The 17,407-nt window shown below is 41.2% G+C and overlaps 1 protein-coding gene across 5 annotated transcripts in view; it reads left to right on the top strand.

The window, feature by feature from the left end:
* The window catches only part of CRH (corticotropin releasing hormone), a 248,080-nt gene that overhangs the window by 82,563 nt on the left and 148,110 nt on the right, over positions 1–17,407 (top strand). The window contains exon 4 of one of the 5 annotated variants that reach the window (XM_064384247.1): positions 6,001–6,103. The exons of the other annotated variants lie outside the window; for them this stretch is intronic. The gene's annotated coding sequence lies outside the window, so the exon portion shown is untranslated. The remainder of the gene's footprint in view (positions 1–6,000; positions 6,104–17,407) is intronic. 5 annotated transcript variants of the gene reach the window in all.

Raw genomic sequence — 17,407 nt, 5'->3', positions numbered from 1 at the left:
TATTGTTTATTTTTGTCAGGTTTGTCAAAGATCAAATGGTTGTAGATGTGTGGCATTGCCTCTGAGGCCTCTGTTCTGTTCCATTGGTCTATGTCTCTGTTTTGGTACCAGTACCATGCTGTTTTGATTACTGTAAGCTCGTAGTATAGTTTGAAGTCAGGTAGTGTGATGCCTCCAGCTTTGTTCTTTTTGCTTAGTGTTGACTTGGCTATGCGGGCTCTCTTTTGGTTCCATATGAAGTTTAAGGTATTTTTTCCAGCTCTGTGAAGAGGGTCATAGGTAGCTTGATGGGAATAGTGAATCTATAAATTACTTTGGGCAGTATGGCCATTTTCACAATATTGATTCTTCCTAACCATGAGCATGGAATGTTTTTCCATCTGTTTGTGTCCTCTCTTATTTCCTTGAGCAGTGGCTTGTAGTTCTCCTTGAAGAGGTCCTTCACATCCTTTGTTAGTTGTGTTCCTAGGTATTTTATTCTCTTTGTAGCAATTGTGAATGGCAGTTCATTCTTGATTTGGCTTTCTTTAAGTCTGTTATTGGTGTATAGGAACGCTTGTAATTTCTGCACATTGATTTTGTATCCTGAGACTTTGCTGAAGTTGCTTATCAGTTTAAGGAGATTTTGGGCTGAGACAATGGGGTCTTCTAAATATATAATCATGTCATCTGCAAATAGAGACAATTTGACTTCCTCCTTTCCTAATTGAATACCCTTTATTTCTTTTTCTTGCCTGATTGCTCTGGCTAGAACTTCCAATACTATGTTGAATAGGAATGGTGAGAGAGGGCATCCTTGTCTGGTGCCAGTTTTCAAAGAGAGTGCTTTCTGTTTTTGCCCATTCAGTATGATATTGGCTGTAGGTTTGTCGTAAATAGCTTTTATTATTTTGAGATATGTTCCGTTGATACATTAGTTTATTGAAAGTTTTTAACATAAAGGGCTGTTGAATTTTGTTGAAGGCCTTCTCTGTATCTACTGAGATAATCATGTGGTTTTCGCTTTGGATCTGTTTATGTGTTGAATTACGTTTATAGACTTGTGTATGTTGAACCAGCCTTGCATCCCCAGGATGAAACCTACTTGATCGTGATGGATAAGCTTTTTGATGTACTGTTGCAATCGATTTGCCAGTATTTTATTGAAGATTTTTGCATCTATATTTATCATGGATATTGGCCTGAAGTTTTCTTTTCTTGTTGAATCTCTGCTGGGTTTTGGTATCAGGATGATGTTTGTCTCATTAAATGATTTGGGAAGGATTCCCTCTTTTTGGATTGTTTGGAATAGTTTCAGAAGGAGTGGTACCAGCTTCTCTTTGTATGTCTGGTAGAATTAGGCTGTGAACCCATCTGGACCTGGGCTTTTTTTGGTTGGTAGGCTATTAATTGCTGCCTCAACTTCAGCCCTTGTTATTGGTCTATTCAGGGTTTTGACTTCTTCCTGGTTTAGGCTTGGGAGGGTGTAAGTGTCCAGGAATTTACCCATTTCTTTCAGGTTTACTGGTTTATGTACATAGAGTTGTTTGTAGTAATCTCTGATGGTAATTTGTATTTCTGTGGAACCTGTGGTAATATCTCCTTTATCGTTTATACCACACTTTCTTTATCCCCAAGTTGAGCATTTCTAAGTTGAATACTGTAGGGTATATAATGTAACCTCCTTTCTCAGTTTCCTCTATGAAATCCTAAGTAAACTAGAATCAGAGGCTACAAATGACGTCTATTATTCCATCGATACATTTTATAGTCATTAAGTCTTTGTGCATCTTGCATGTGTTCTCTTGGGAGGAGTCCCTTGGAGTTTTAAAGTTCAAGGCAATCTACTGCTTGAAGCTGTTGCAATCCCTTCCCATCCATACCATGTCCTCTCCCCATCCATACCAGTTCTCCTAAGGAGTCAGTATCAAAAGCAAAAGAATAAAGTTATGAGAAAGGATTTTACTAGTTGGGGGAACCTAATTATATAAATTCAATTTGTCATTTGGGAAAATTACTGAATATCTCCAATGATATAAAGTCAGTTTGTAAGTCAAAGCCACATTCACTGTCCATCATCACCCTCTCCTCTCCTCAACGCTTCCCTATTTGATCAGATTCCATCAGAGGCACTGAGGCAGGACACCATTTATACAGCCTTTGCTTTTACTGCACACTCCAACTTGATTGACTGCACCAGAAAAGCTGTGATTCCCTATGACCTAAAAGAGGCATTTGACTCCCTGAGCTCTTGTATCAAATAATTATCAGCAAAGGATACCAGAAGGGCAACACAGTTCATTGGTTCATTAACTCATGTCCCCCAGGGCTTTGAGGCAGATGGGGAAAGCTTGGACCAAACGCTAGGACTCTAGGAAGTCTTCCCTGTCAGTCACAAGCGGGAGAGCAGTGACAATGGAAACCTAGACTGCTCAGTGGTGCCTGGGCTGAGCTGCTCTCCTTAACAAAGAGAGGCTTAGAGGCTCCCCATCATGCAGGAAGAAGGCAGAGCCCCACAGCTACATCCCTACCTTTCTGTCCTTAAAATTCAGTTCAGCATTTCTTTATGATACATATATCACTTCTCCTACCAGCTGCGAGGGCAGGAGGAAAAGCAATTAAGGGCATTATTAATCACCAAGTTCCTGCTGGGGAGGTCAAACTGCAGCAGGATTTGAAAAGCAACAACAATTCTATCACCAAGGGAGTTATAAAAGTAGATAGCTCAACATCTTAGAGCTATATTTGGGCTTTTTCTTTCTTAGCCCTAAATATCTTTACTGAAAGTGAACATCCCAGAGGTGATTAAAAACTGGCCTTCCTTTGAGCTTTGGAATTGTTCGAGTTCTAACAATATTTGAGTTTGGCAAGCTTTGAGTCTCCTTTAGGAAGCTGCAGCAAAAATGAATTGGAAAATCTATCTTTGCCTTTATCGAAGAGAAGAGAAGAGGCTCATTACATTTTATTATAACATCTATACTAGAATTCCCTCTCCATGGAAATCCGTGGGAAATCAGAAAAACATTTAGCATAATTGATTATGTGTGGCATTAAAATATCTATTGAACTTATGTACATTTAATAGGATTGCTTTAATTCAAAAATTGTGAAGTGGGCTGTGTTTCTTCTGGTGACTAAAACTCTTCATCTTGTTACACCAGAAGGGGGTCCTGATCCAGACCCCAAAAGAGGATTCTTGGATCTCGTGCAAGAAGGAATTCAGGGCAAGTCCTCTGTGCAAAGTAAAAGCAAGTTTATTAAGAAAGTAAAGTGGTGAAAGGACAGCTACTCCACAGAGTAAGACGTTCCTGAAAGTAAGAGGAGGAATGCATCCACCCTAGGTACAATGCTTATAATACATAGGGAGATGTGTTCTGCTACAAGGGTTTGTGATAAAGGATTAATTTTCTTAATTACTGTATTTTGCAAGAATTGATAATGTTATCTTTAAAGCAAAGTTAGGAGTGTATTTTTTCTCCAGATTGGGATATCTGGATGCTCTCAAGTCTGAGTCTGTTATAGTAAACATTATTAATTTGTTCCCTTAACCATAAATATCTAGAGGCTAGGAATGTCTAATTTCCTAGGAATGCAGCCTAGCAAGTCTCAGCCTCATTTTCCTTGCCCTTACTCAAAATGGAGTCACTCTGGTTTGAACACCTATGACAATCCCAAACCTGCCCTTATGCAAGGGCTGAATGATTGCTGCCCCTCAGTGGTCTGACTCTCTTTGTGCTGTACTTCTCTTTATGGATTTTTTTTTTCTTTTTAAAGCAAAGCAGAAATAGATTAATTAAGCACAGTAACACTCTTGGAGAAGGGAAAGCAGTCTGACCAGTGAGTGGTGTCAACCTCTTTATGGTTCTTATATACTAATTCATTTGCATAATCAGTCAATAAATATTTACTGAGCATCTATTATGGGCTAGGGATATAGTAGAGAATAAAGCAGACATATTGTTTGCCCCTGTGAAATTTACAAGCTAGCAGGGAAGACAAATATGAATAATTAGACTAAAATAAATGCTACAAAAAGAGTGCATTGTGCTATCAGAATACATAACTATTCTCTTATGAAAACTCCTATACTGTATTCTTTTATTAGATCACTAGTTTCTTTTTATTACCACTACCAGATAATCATGATGATGATTATAATAGTAACTACTGACAGAGGGCTTTTGATGTGCTAGACACTGTTCTAAGTAACTTTAGAAAACTTGTTAGTAAGTGGTAGAGTCAGGATTTGAAGCTAAGACATTCAGAGCCCATGCCTAACCACTATGCTGTAACACCTCATATATATTTTTTATATTAGTATGTTGTACATTTCGTGGGTTCTTAGAAGACATTTGTTGAATGGATAAATGAGTGGATGAATGAATAAAATGGTGCAATGAGGAGACAGTCACATCATTGAATTGCTATGGTATTGGTGGCTGACAATTATTTAAGATTCTGTTTTTCCCTAATTACGCTTGCATTCCTCCAGAAATCTTGAATTCCAAGTGCATCATCTGGTAAATGCTTTAATGCTCTTGGCCTTTTAAATTTCTATTTGTTATCTGCTGTAGTGAACTGTTGGTATCCTACTGACCTGAGCCAGGGATCCAAATACGTAGTGTTTGGCACTTTTCCCCATCCCTGTATCCATGGCAAATACCAAAAATTAGTTATGTCACTCCTTCCCAAGTCCTGATAGGAGTCTCAAAATCCTCTTCCACTTTGAGTCATGACTACCATGTCAGCCTCCAAGAAGAAACCTATTCCTACACCTGGCCTTAACTTCCATGCAAAGTTGCTGTACAATGATAATGTTGCCTTGCCCATCAGCACTGTATAGCTCCCTTCCAGATGAAAGTTCAAGGGCTCTTTAGCTGATGGTCAACAGCTAGATTTGGGCAATCCAACCATAGTCACTAAATGGGCAGTGACACTGCTGCCTGTCCACAAGTGAGAGCAAACTTGGCTACAGTGCGGAGACGCAGATGGACAGTATAGTTTTGGATTTTTAAAATATTAAAGTATATTAACTTGGTTGAGTATTGAAAGATAAGATTTGGAAGTTGAGAAAAGGTTGGAGGGCATCCAGGGTAACAGAACAGCTTGAACAAAGAAAGTGGTGAGAATAGACATGGACAGTGTGAAGAACAGCCTAGCAGAGTGCCAGCAGCCTTTGCCAGGTGCCATGAAATGCTCGAAGTTGTGGCTGTCTGACCTTACCTGGCCCTGTTAGGCAAATGCACAGATGAGAGGCTCAGGGGCACACATAGGTCTCTGCCTTGGAGTATTGCAGTTTGCAATTTTGGGGCTGTAATTGATTGAGGATCTGTAAGAGGCAACTGAAGAGGGAATCTGACAGTTTTCAGGCCCTGCCAAGTGTAATGAGCAGACAGAAGGTTGCATGCTTTAGTGTTGTTGAGGTAATGAAGCCTTTGGAAATAAACACCAACAAGCTTAAGGCATAAACTCAAGGCATAGACTTGAAGGAAACCATATGTTGCAGGACATCAGAAATAGTCCTCTACCACAGTATTTTTCTTTATTCTTTAAAAAAACTTTATTAAAAAATCAAATACTCCAAGTAGGAGAGAAAATAGTATAATAAACATGCAATATACACATCTAGATTTTTAATTAACATTGCCATATTTGCTTCCTTTTTTGCTGAATTGTTTAAACATAACTTATAGACATCATATTGTTTCACCTTTAAATCAATGAGAATGCATAGCTAAAAAAATTCTCATATTTTCTTACCTATGCTGCTAATTATGTTATCTGTGATGCAGGCAGGAGGTGGTTGGCTTAGATACAAAGGGCCAATTACCTGCTAAATTATATGACAGACACAGCTATGTTGCCTCACCTGGGGAAAAAGCTTTGGTTAAGATATTTCTAGAGTAGTTTTGGGAATTTCCTCTGCAGATATGGTGGAATGAGGAGTGGGGAAAAGAAGAAAACTTAGTGTAAAGAACTTTAATTTTATAGTCTTGCCCACATACCTTGATGATCTTACAGGAGTGCTAAGAAACCCAACAAGGAGAAGAAACGAAATCACAGAGGAGCCCAGATAAACTGGCACTGGAGGGGCAGCTGCGAAGACACAGCCTCAGCTTGGGAGGTAGGGGCTCAAACCTCCTGTTCCCATGACATTTTCTCTCATTTATACCTCAGATGACTCTTCTCTTGTCTCAGAGGGGCTTCCTTCTTGAGGGACTGTAAGAAGTAATTAGTGTTTAAATAACCCTTGAGCTCTAGTCAGAGAAAGAGCAAAGTAGAAAGTAACAGCTTAGGGATGAGATCAACTAACATCACAGCTGGGTTCACTGGGACAGCCACTGAAAAGCAAGATAACCAATTACTCAGCAAGGAAAAAGTGTTAGCAGAATTCCTAGGGAGAAACTCAAAGGAGCGAGGATTAAATGGATACCTTCAAGTCCTAGGTCTATGTCTGAATTAATATTTCCCTTCCATAGCTTCTCAAACCACTTCCTTCTTTGCACAATATCCTGGGCCTGTAGATCCAAGCAGAATAACTCATCTGAAAAGTACTTCTCATGTTCCTCCTGAAATAATATTAAAAGGTATGTGGGAGAGAAATATCTTTTCTTCTAGCCATCCTAGGTTCCTGGCTGAGATCCCTATAACAAAAGACAGATCATCAAGAGAAAAGCACACAAAGTTACTTAATATAAGTTTTATGTGACACAAGAATCTTTATAAAAAGTGAAGACCCTGAGGAACTGTTAAACCTGAGTGTGTTTTTGTAGTAGGCTTGATGAAGAGTTGATGGTCATGGAGAAACAATCGAGCAAAGATTGTGATCAGTGGGGAATAAACCGAGGGAAACTTAGCAGGGCCTGTTTGTTCAGATTCTTCCGTGACTTCAGAGAAAAGGATGCTCCTTTCATCTGGGTATAGGGCAGGCACCTCTCACATGAGGGTCTTATGACCTGCTTCAGGGGAAGGTTGCAAAACTCTTTCTAGGTTTTATGACCTGCTGCAGGGGAGAGGGGAGGGAAGTTCAGAGAGACCTTCCTGTGTATGTTATCTCTCAAATTCCTTCAGCTTAAAATATTCAATATGCCAAGGTGCCATATTTTGGGTAGCATACCCTGAACCTCATCAGCACATAGACTGTCCCCAACTTACCGTGGTTTGACTTAGAAGTTTTCGGCTTTATGATGAGTTTATTAAGGTATTAAATATACTTTCCACTTACAGTGTTGTCAACATACAATGGTTTTATTGGCATATAACCCCATTGTAAGTCAAGGAGCATCTGTGTTAGTTTTGTTCAAAAATTTCTAACACTGCTTAACACTCGACAGAAGCGGTTAACTAAGGTCAGTTAAACCTGTCCCACATCATGGTATTGAAAAGTTTCCAGGAAATCTTTGACCTTTTGAGAAGGTAGTCTCCTTTAAGTCATTAATAACCAATTAATACTTGTCTCTTTCTTGGCGAGGAGGATAGTAGGTAATAGGTGTGGTTTATCACGATTTCTATTTCATATTATGGCTTGATCTAGAGATAGTATGTTGCAATGAATAAAGACATGGATGTTTGAGCAGACTGACTGGGTTTGTTCCCTGACTTCACCACTTCTCACCTATGTGATTGGGCAGTTTGCTAACCTCTCTGCATTGTGCTTTACTCATCTGTAAGACAGAGCCACATGGCCAGTCTCCAGTGTATTAGTCCGTTTTCATGCTGCTGATAAAGATGTACCTGACACTGGGTAATTTATAAAGAAAAAGAATTTAAATATACTCACAGTTCCCTGTGGCTGTGGAGGCCTCACAATCATGGCAGAAGGTGAAAGGCACGTCTTACATAGTAGCAGACAAGAGAGAATAAAAGCCAAGTGAAAGGAGAAACCCCTTATAAAGTCATCAGATCTAGTGAGAATTAATCACTCCCAGGAGAATAGTATGGTGAAAACGCCCCCGCGATTCAGTTATCTCCCACTGGATCCCTCCCACAACATGTGGGAATTATGGGAGCTACAATGCAAGATGAGATTTGGGTGGGGACACAGCCAAACCATATCACCCAGTAAGCATTAAATATTATCTCTGAGTTGTTGAGGATAACTTTTTTGCTCTTGGGAAGGGCCATGATCCAACTTTAATTCGGCTGGCAGCTGTGACTTGCTCCATCAGCTGCACTGATGGGAGAGGCACAAACACCTGGATAAATCTTTCCTTAAGGATCATTTGCCTGGTTTGTAACAAATAAATGTAACTCTTGGGCCCACTGAAAGACCCATCCAGGCTCCATCATGATAAAAACACTTATTAGGGACTTAATATGTGCCAGGTACTTGGTATGCATCATTTATTAAATCTTTATCAGGATTCCATGAGGAAGTCCTAATTATTCCCACTGTTAAATATGAGAAGACCTCCCCTGGGCCCACTGGGAAGCCAAGAGCAAGGCCTCCAGATACAAACAAAATGTTTACAATGTCACAAAAATAACTTTTGCCATTTGATGGAGGAGAATCAAGCAGATGCAAGGACTAGATGATTCATAAGGTAACCTCAGTACTAAATGAAGACCTAGGCCAGGTGCAATGGCTCATGCCTGTAATCCCGGCTCTTTGGGAGGCCAAGGTGGGAGGATCGCTTGAGCCTAGTAGTTCAAGGCCAGCCTGGGCAACATAGCGAAACCCTGTCTCTACAAAAAAATATAAAAAATTAGCCAGTCATGGTGGTGCGTGCCTACAGTCTCAGCCTCTTGAGAGGCTGAGGTGGGAGAATTGCTTGGGCCAGGGAGGTTGAGGCTACAGTGAGCTGTGATTGTGTCACTGCATTCTAGTCTGAGTAACAGAATAAGACCCTGTCTCAAAAAATAAAAATAAAAAATTAATGAAGACTTGAGAATGTATGCAACAGAGTTCAATAATCTTTCACATAATCTTCAACGTCACTTGTTCCTGGGCCTGGGGGTGACTGACCACAGGGCTTCCTGCCACATTTCCTGCAGTGTCTCCTGCTGATGGGATCCTGGCATTCAGCTGCTCCAGAGGCATTCATTCACTTGGGCTCAGCTGGTCCCTTCTGGCTATTCCCACACATGATTCTCAAACCATCTTATGAGAGTCTAGGAATTCCCTCTGAGCAAGGCACTGATTGATAATTGTATTTTGTGTTTTTGGTAATTGTATTTGTTTTCCAGTGTTGCTGTGACAAATACACAAACTTAACAGCTTACACAACACAAAGTTATTATCTTACAGTTCTGGTATGTCAGAAGTTCCAATGTGGGTCCTACAGGGCTAAAATCAAGGTCTTGGCAGAACTACGTTCAGTTCTGAAGGCCCTAGGGGAGGATCTGTTTCCACCCCTTCTCCAGTGTCCTTGGCCCATCACCCCTTCCTCCCTGTTGCTAGTGGAGCCTTCCTCTCATTGCCTCTCTCTGCACCTCCTTCTGTCATCCTGTCTTTCTCTCACCACAGTGAGAAAGGGTCTCTGCTTTTAAGGGTCTGCCAAGATAGTCTCATTGGTTTAGGAGCTTCAAACTTAGTCATATCTGCAAAGTCCTTTTGCCATGTGAGGTCATATATTCACAGGTTTCAGGGATTAGGACACAGACATTTTCTGGGGAAGGGGGAGATTATTCTGCCTACCATAGGAATGAAGCTGAAAATGAGATGTCTGATGTCATCAGTTTAGAGTGCAAACAATGTCACCCCATAGAGACTCGGATGTCACCCCTAACTGGTACACCTGAGGCCTGATCTGCCTTTTGAACAGGAGGTTCTGGGTTTGAGGTGAGGGTGGGAGGCGAGCCCTCCTGTGACCAGTTTCTGATTTAATCCAGGTGGTGAGCCTTGATTCATATTGCCTTGCAGAGAGAAAAGTGTTCCGTACTCCAGGCACACTGTCACTGCCCCGACTTGGGCATCTGGTAGGGTCATTCAAGGGCTGTCTGCTGCAGAAAGTGAGGTGGTGTGGAGGTTGCCACATACAAAGCCTGCTGGCACTGCTACTGCTGCCCTGGCAGCACTGACTCAGGCAGGGTGGGGAGAGTAGTGCCTCCTTCACCCACGGGAGCCTCATGCCTAAGTAGCCTGAGGTTCTCAATGAGAACTTCCTTTAATGATGTGGCTTTTTTAGTCTGTTCATGGATCAACAGGCACTTCCCTGTGGTTAGCTGCCTCCACGACCTGGTGAGATTCCCTTTGACCATCTGATCCCTAATGCCAGGGTGACTCTGAGGGCACTGCTTCCCTAACTTCCATGACTTCCATAACTATGGTAACTTTAAGGCAGGAAGCAAAGGAGGTGGGTTTCTCACTTCCTTCTTTTTGGCAAAGCCCCTTGGCTTCTTATGCAAACTTATCCACCCCTCAAGCAACCTTCAAGCTTAATTCATTAATGGGATGTGTGTGGGGACAGGGAGTAGGGACCTGGTGCCAGCATAATGTTTGTTGAGTGACTCAAGGGGCCATTTTGGTGACTTGTCCAGAAACAAGCAAGGCTTCAGGGCAACTCAGTGTCACTACTATCAAAAACCAAACAACAATTAGCAATTTCCAAATGATGATTCTTTCCATAAAGAATATTTACAATTCCATTTTGCTGGGTGTTATACTAGGGCAGCAGCTTCAAACTTATTGTCTTAAGACCTCTATCCACTCTTACAAACTATTGAGTCTCTCCGCTTTTGTTGATGTGAGTTATATCTACTGATATTTATAATATCAAAATTAAAACTGAGAAATTTAAAAAGTTACACATGAATTCATCTTAATCATAAAAAACTCATTTTGTGTTAACGTAATTAACACATTCCTGTGAAATCTAACTATATTTGCCCAAATAAAAATTTGTGAGAGGAGTTGCCTTGTTTTACATTTTTGCCAATTTGCTTTGTTGCTGAAGAATGATGGAAGTCATCGATTTGAAAAGGAGAGCTTTATTTCTCATAAAGGGTTGCAATCTGCAGGGGAGCCATTCTGACAGACTGGGAAGCATAGCCTTCAGTCAGAAGCTGGACAGACACTTCAAGGGAGAGCGAAGGAAGCATGAATTTATGCGTAGTGGAATGGCTGAATATATGTATTTAATAAACAGAGGAGGAGTCATGAATATTTATCAAAGGAAAAATATACACATGTGCAGTTGAGCTTCATGCTCTGTTCATGGATCCCATGTACAAAAAACGACAGTGTTAGCATGATTTGATGGAGAAATTTTTGGCCCTGATGTCAAAAGGTGAGGCAGAGGACACAAAACCTTCACTATGCATTCTCTGTAGGCTGGTGAGAACCATTCCGTGGTCAGTGGTCTTATAGCAGGAAAAAATGCTGGTTGGTTGTTGTGCCAAAATAACAAAAGGAGGAGCAGTATAAGGCAGTTGGTTATAGCAGTGGTGGAGTCTTTTTTTTGTTTTAGGTGGAGTTTCTCTCTTGTTGTCCAGGCTGCAGTACAGTGGCGCGATCTCGGCTCATCACAACTTCTGCCTTCCAGTTTCAAGTGATTCTCCTGGCTCAGCCTCCCAAGTAGCTGGGATTACAGGTGCCTGCCACCATGCCTGGCTAATTTTTGTATTTTTACTAGAGGTGGGGTTTCACCATGTTGACCAAACTGGTCTCGAACTTTTGACCTCGTGATCTAGCTGCCTAAGCCTCCCAAAGTGCTTGGATTACAGGTGTGAGCCACTGTGCCCAGCTTTCTTTTTTTAGGCAGGGTCTTGGTCTGTCACCAGGCTCAAGTACAGTGGCATGATCATAGCTCCCTGCAGTCTCTGCCCCCTGGGCTGAAGCTATCCTCCTACTTCAGTCTTCGGAGTACCTAGGACTACAGGTGTGTACCACCATGCCCAGCTAATTTTTTTGGTAGAGACAAGGTTTGCCATGTTGCCCAGTCTGGTCTTGAACTCCTGGACTCAAGCAATCCTCCCTCCTTGGCCTCCCAAAGTTCTGGGATTACAGAGGTGTGCCACTGTGCCTGTGTAATCTTTTGAAAGGATTGGCTTCTGTATAGCCCTTAGGGAAGAAAACATAATTCTGGTTAGTGAGGGGGTTGTATAACAAGAGGCTTGTCTAACCTCTTATCTTATCATGGCTGAGAACTCAGTTTTCAAGGTTACTCTGGGCCAAGAAGAGTTAGTTGGGGGAGGGGTTAGGATTTTACTTTTTATTTCTCAGCTTTATGTTTGGCATTGACGGTAACTAGAGTAATTCACTGCCAAATATGCCTCTTTGACATAAATATTTTTGAGCTAGACACAATTTGGAAGCAGGAATTATTAAAAAAAAAAAAAAGGACTCTCTGAACTTTACTTTTTCATATGTGTCAGGCCATAAAAATTCTTGTGAAAATATGCAGGGGGAGCTTCTTTCTCCCTTTTCTGCCTGATTAGCTCAGAGACTGATGCCACTTGGGGCAGAAAAATCTGGGAACAGACTTTACCACATTTCCATTGTTTTCCCACCTTTTGGGAGCCTGAAGCTGTTTGTGCCTTTGTCTTGTCACTTCTAAATGTATTGTTGTTTGTTAGAGATGCTATATAAGCTGGGATCCTGACCCGCCATTTTGTGAGATAATTTTAAACTGAAGTTTCTCCTGTGTTATGGGCACAGCACATGTAAATAGAAATGCTTGTGGTTTTTTTTCTTATATTCTGCTATTTATTAACAGGAATCTGTCCCAGTGTAATTGCCCGATGGGTTCTTCTTGTCTGCGGCACAGACAAAGCCAATGTATTGAGACAACAGTGTTGCAGTAGAGAAAGAGTTTAATTATCACAGGGCCTGTCAAACAGGAGAACAAAAGTTTATTACTCAAATCAGCCTCCCAGAGAGCTCAAAAACTAGCTAGGGTTTTTAAGGCTAATATGGTGGGCAGAGTCTAGGAAATGGGCACTGCTTATGGGTTAGGGATAAAATCGTAGTGCTGTTGGAACTGTTTCATGCTCTGAGTCAGTTTCTGTGGGTCATTATGGGACTGATTGAGTCACAGGTCTTGGAGGGCCTGGGTGGCATCAGCTGGTCTGCCTGAATGGAAAAGTCTGAAAAATATCTCAAATGCTAGCCTTAGGTTTTACAATGGCAATGCTGTTTATCAGATCAATCAGGAAAGTTATAGCAGCAAACAATGAATAGTTATCATTTAACCATGCATAGATTTTAGCAGAATTCAGGTCCCTCCCATAATCCTAATATTGTGACCTTTCATTAGTTTTACAAAAGGGGTTTCAGTCCTAAGCAAGGAAAGGGTTAGTTTTGGGGAGGGACTATTGCTATCCTTGATTGAAAGTTAAACTATAAACTAAATTCCTCCCATGGTTAGCTTGGGTTATGCCCAGGAATGAGTAAGGACAGCCAGCCTGTGAATCTAGAAACAGAACGGACTCAGCCATGCTAAACTCTCTCAATGTCATAATCTTTGCAAAGGCATTTTCACCAGCTACAGACTTACAAGTTTTGTGAAAATTATTGTTTTCTCCCCTTTAGCTTAATAAAAGACAGTTGGGTTTTTCATATTTACCTCTGCCTTCAATCTTTTGTGCTATCACACTTTGGAACAGCTACCCTGGGGTAATTTCAAATCATGGGCATGAAAGTGCTTTGGACAAAATAAAGCACCATCAAAATGCTAGGTGTTTGCTGTTTCTATACAGAGCTGCTAAAACAGGAAGTAACAGGAAATTCCTCTTGAGGCTCATCACCTCTCAGACTCAAACACACCCAGAACTATTCCCACCCAGAAATGAATGTTTCTTTCCTCCTAGAGAATTTCAGATAGAAATCACATTTTCACAGGCACTTGCGTGAAAAGGGTTCATAATTTCACCAAATACCAAAACAAATCTGACTCTGTACAAGACAAATTTCTGTTGTTCTACACAGAATTCTATGAGATACAGTTGGAAAAATTGCATATACTCTATACTGCATGAAAAAAAGCTTTTACACACATTCTTTTAACTAATCTGTATACCTTTGAGAGGTAGGTATTCTGAAGCTCAGAGTGATGGATGAACAAATGACTTGCCAAATGTTGCACAGTTCTGGTAAGTGGTGAAATACGGGTTTTTCTGATTCTAATGCAGTCACTTTGCTTATTACATTATTATGCCTCCGGGTGGTTTACCTCATGCTCATGGGGCTCTGAAGAAGATAGTCAGAGGAAAGATGTATCTGATATACCGCAGAGGGAGGAAGGTATCTTGGGAAAAGTTTTAATGTGGCTGCCAGCCCACACAGCTGTGGGAACTATTACCTTTAGGGATCGTGGTGACTCAGGAGATGAAATGGCAAAATGCAGGACACTAGAGCATTGGTAGGAAGTGGATGATAAGGATTCATAAGTCAAATTTTCTCCTTCACAATTTTATCCAACTCTGTCCCTGACTGTAATGTGGTTTCTTCAAAAATTGCTGACAAAGAACCTAAAGATAGAAAATAAGTTCAACATTAGAAACTATTATATGAATGCCCCCAAATCAAGTTGAAGATGTGTTCCTGTGCTGCAAGTGTCACCTGGAGGTCTCGAGTAACTCATCCATCCAATTACCAGCCAGGTCCAGAACAGTGAAGTACCAGAAACCATTGCTTATTGAGTTTTTCATTTCTCTTCGGATGACTTTTTCTTATTTTCCTAAACCCTTAGAAACAAGAAACAAGAATTTTGCTTACCAGTATGGCTTACTCTGGTGGGTACTTCCTAGTTATTGTCTTAATTGACCTGTCTAGAGCACAAAACACTGTGAAAGCCTTCCTTTCACTTCCCTTGGGTTCCATGATACCCACTTGCCTGGGCTCCTTCCTACCTCTCTGAATGACCCTGCTCAGTCCACTCTGTAGGCTCCTCTTCTTGGCCAGCCCTTAAAGGATATGTCCACTGACACCCTCTTTTCTTTTCCTGAGTTCACTCTTCCTGGTCATGAATCCACTTTCTTGCCTTCTATATCCACCTATTTGCTGGTAACTCTAAAAGTTCATCTCAGTTTCAGATTTCTGTCTAGCTCAGACCCATCTATCCATTTGCCTTTTGGAAGTCCTACAGGCTCTTGAAACCAAACATATCCAAAATGGACAGCTGTGACCAAACTGTTTTTCTCTTTTGGTGCTCCCCAGCCAGCAAATGCACCATTATTTATTTAATTGTTCCAACCAGAGACTTGGGAATCACACCGGACACTTCTCTCTCTTTCACCCCCTATAGAAAATCAGTCAGTGAATTTAATGCTGACCACGTTTCTGTTAAGCTGTTTATAGCAGTGACTCTGAGGAGCGGGAAGAATCTCTCTGTCTTTAATCTTTCTCCCACCAATCCATGCTCTATAGTCTTGTCGTTCTGAACTGTAGGTCTACTCATATTACCCTACCTCCTAACTCAGTGGTCCTTATTGCTCTTAGGGTATAACACTATTGTTTTACCTCACAACTTGCCATTCTCCTTCCTTGCATTCCACACACCAAGCCACATCAAAAGTCTTTCAGCTATTGAAACGAGCCATTTTTCTTGGTCTTGCTTGCTGATTTTACAAGTCAGTTTCCTCCCTTAGAACAATTTCCCCTTTACTCTACCTTTGTGTCTATCTAAGTCAATCTTCAGGTTTAAGCCAAAATATCAGACCTCAAGGAAGTCATTTTAAGATGCCAAGGGAAAGTGAAATGCTGCTGCCCCATGCTTGCATATGACACAGAACCCTACCTTGGCTCTTACCACACTGTGTTGCAGTTTCCTGTTTACTCATCTGTGTCCCTGCATGTGGTGTAAGCTCAGTTAGGGCAGGATCCCTGGTCACCTCCTTCACTGGACCTCATTTACCACTGTTATATCTCCAATATGTAGCACTGGTTTTGGAACCATTATAAGTGAACTGCTTTGGGCAGGTAATTTAATATCCTTGTTTCTTTCAGTTTACCAAGCTGTAAAATGGGAATAGAAACAGTATTTCTGTTATCTCATGAAGTTGCTGTGAATGGTGTCCATACATTTAGAATTTAAAATGGAGCACTCAGGGGTTGCCTCAATAATCGTATCTAAACAAATTTTGTCATGTACCTCTGAAAACCTACAACCCCAGCTCTCCCACCTCAGTCAGTGCAGAGGCAGCAGTGCCTCATGCTTAAAACATGGATTCTGAAGCCAGGCTGCCTAGTTCAAAGGTGGGTTCTCCCACTTACTAGCTGTGCGACCTTGGGCAAATTATTTAACTGCTCAGTGCCTTCTGGCTTTCCCATCTGTAATATGAGATTAGAAGTTGTATCTATCATAGAGTTGTTATGTCCCTGGCACATAGTAAGGACATTGTAAATATTTTTAAAATAAAATAAAAAATACTTAGAGAAGTGAATGTGCAGAAGTGAGTGGCACCATGTGGTTATCAGTGACAATTGATATGGAATGACTTCTCTCTGGGTCATGGCCCCCAGTCAAACTCCAGAGCAGATCGGCTTCAGTAGCTCATTTATTATCTGTCCACACTTGCCACCAAATCGTTTCTGAGATACAAATTTGCTAAGGGATGCAGCTTGTTCTCTAGGGAAGTGTAGTGTCCGTGAGGGAGGTGCATGAGTGCTAACGACTTTCAGGTCAGGCTCCACGCGATGGCTATATTTTGCAATGCCATTTCACATGAATAAATGGCAGCAGGTGTAGGAGACAGGAGAGGTTTGAAGGGGCCACTGAAGGTGGACTCCCAGCAGATGTGAGCTTTGTGTCTGAGGCCTGACAGATTCTGGTATTGTTTCTGACAGTGGGAAGAACAGGCCGCCTTTTCCTAAACTCTTGTTACATTAAGTCTGAAGGTAAAAGCTGACATGTTTGTGATAGCTCAGTTAATTTACCTTGGAAGGCACAAATGTCCATAATTAGCCTCCAATTAATCAACATGTGGCTTCTCTTCCTTCCTCCCTCCTACTGTATAGCTTTTGACAGCATATACACTGAGTAGCCAAAATCAAATAGGTTCACTCACTACTCACTAATAGCCTGGAGAAAGGATTTTAGGCCATGAAACTACAACCACCTGGCAATGCAGAGTTTGGACTAGACTTGTGTTACAGGTTGAATTGTGTCTCCTGTTAAAGAAATAATTATTCAGTGATACTCGTCAAAGCATGGTAAGCAAGGCTATTCAGAACCATTGAGATAGGCATAGGGACCACTGAAGTATTTGGAGACAGATTGAGCTTAGCTCTGAATATAGCATGGACAAGTGGGAATTTATAGCCAAGAACAGGGTGGAAGTTAGTGAATAGAAAATTACTAAGAGGAAACATCAGGGGTAAGGAGGGATTCTGGCTAAACCAACCTAATAGGATTCTTGCTGACGATTAGGCCAGGGTCAACAGGGGTATTGTAGAGATATGATAGGGCAATCAGATATTGAGGGTAGGGGGCTGTTACTAAACTGACTTAGCAGAGTTCTTGCTAAAACTGAATTTTACAAGGAAGTG

The sequence above is a fragment of the Aotus nancymaae genome, unplaced genomic scaffold, assembly GCF_030222135.1.
Source record: "Aotus nancymaae isolate 86718 unplaced genomic scaffold, 86718_ANA_hifiasm-v0.15.2.pri h1tg000036l, whole genome shotgun sequence".
Lineage (NCBI taxonomy): Eukaryota > Metazoa > Chordata > Mammalia > Primates > Aotidae > Aotus > Aotus nancymaae.
The sequence above is the reverse complement of the archived record's forward strand: the minus strand, read 5'-3'. Positions and strand labels throughout refer to the sequence as shown.